This window comes from Anneissia japonica, unplaced genomic scaffold (genome assembly GCF_011630105.1).
Source record: "Anneissia japonica isolate Jap-2015-1 unplaced genomic scaffold, ASM1163010v1 scaffold291792_len1639_cov336_single, whole genome shotgun sequence".
Lineage (NCBI taxonomy): Eukaryota > Metazoa > Echinodermata > Crinoidea > Comatulida > Comatulidae > Anneissia > Anneissia japonica.
In genome coordinates this window covers 1-1639 of record NW_022754539.1, presented here as the reverse complement: position 1 = coordinate 1639, position 1639 = coordinate 1, and the positions used below count along the sequence as shown (strand labels likewise).

Below are 1639 nucleotides of genomic sequence, written 5' to 3'. Positions count from 1 at the left end.
GGCCATGCAGAGTACCACCTGATTATAAATCTATGGGAAATCAACCAATAGCAATGTTTTATCTACACCTGCCTGTAGACCCCATACAGAGTATAGCCTAAGTATAGGCTTCAGCAATAATATATGTGCCATTGTATTCAATGAGTAATGACAGTTTTATAATTCATTACATATTAAAAGATTTAAGATGTTTTATTGTCATCGGCAAAACAAGAAACTGTCAGATACACTGTCCTCGGATATGCAAGAATAATAGTCATAAAAAATAATCACAAAAAAATACAAGAAAGTATAATACATACTCTAAGTATTGAAACATTAAATATTTGGAGTATGTTATACTTTCTTTTCTGAGATTTATCAGTGGACCTTTCAGTTTTTATAAAAAATACAAATTATCACCTGTTTAATGTTGTTTTTTGGTATCTTTGATTATTTGTAATTTTATTCAAGTTATATCTTCAGAAGGAATGTGCATTGAGTTCTTGTTAAATATGCCACATCATGTCATGTGTGTGGAATGTAACAATTTTAGCAGCAACTGATATTTAAAATAAACTTTAATCAAATTGCATTCATATTACAAAATTAAAGCCTTCTAAAATTTAGGAACATTTAAGCATTGGGAAACATAAACAACCTTCAAAATTAATGTATTTTATAAACATTAAAATTATTGTTTGCATACAAATTTTAGACGATCTAAACATATAATATAATTTATTCTAAACCTTAAGGGATTTTTAATTGTAAATGTATTCTGACCATTTCTGCTTTACAATGACACTATGCATTACGGGCATACTTAACTTTAATATTTCCCATATATTGTCTGCATTTGTATACCATATGTAGTTAACCTTAAATACTGCAACCTTTCATTTTAATATATTAATTGTAAATTTAAATTTTGGGATTTACCACCATCCACCTAGTTTTGAGAACAGTGTTAACCTAATTTTCCTACTTGTGCCTTTTCCCCCTAAATCATTGATCTGTGCCTGTTGATTAATACATCAGTACATCAATATATACCTAGCGTTATACAATTCTGTCTTCGCAATCTATCATGTCAAATACAATGTATTGTTCACCATCTAAATCCCTTTTGTTCAAGTGTCCAATTGTCAAAGTTTAAATAGCAGGGATCGAGATCACAATGATGATAGATGTACTTTATCTCATAGTCATTATTGCGTAAACTTCACTTCAACAGCAAAATTCTTGTTAAAAACTTTAAACTGCTCATCCTTATGTGGATTATCCAACTCATCTCTTGATAAATAAAGCCTGAGAAAGAGGAAACAAAATACTTATTAGGTATGTAATGTAAACATGTAAATCAAATGGTTTTTGTTAGAACTAAGCAGACGATACAATATATAATCAATTTCTAATTAAAACAATGAAAATAAAATGTTACCTGTTATCTTGAATAAAAGCTGTATGAAACCAGAAGAAGAAAGCACAGTGGTCATAGGCCTTGGGTACCTTCTATCAACAAATTAAAAGAAAATGTTTATTAATTATCCTCACATTAAGATGCCTGTACTCACCACCCGTTCTTTTTATAAAGCAAGTTAACATGTGGGCACCAACAAATTTAATGTCTTTGCCTTCCTTACAAAAAAGAGCAGAA

The 1639-nt window shown here is 29.6% G+C and overlaps 1 long non-coding RNA gene across 1 annotated transcript; it reads right to left on the bottom strand.

The window, feature by feature from the left end:
• Positions 1-389: 389 nt before the first annotated feature.
• Positions 390-1573, bottom strand: LOC117123210. Its single transcript, XR_004447824.1, has 2 exons — positions 1424-1573; positions 390-1290 (listed from the first exon to the last, which is right to left on the bottom strand). It is a non-coding gene; the product is annotated as an uncharacterized LOC117123210 (long non-coding RNA).
• Between the last annotated feature and the right edge of the window lie 66 nt (positions 1574-1639).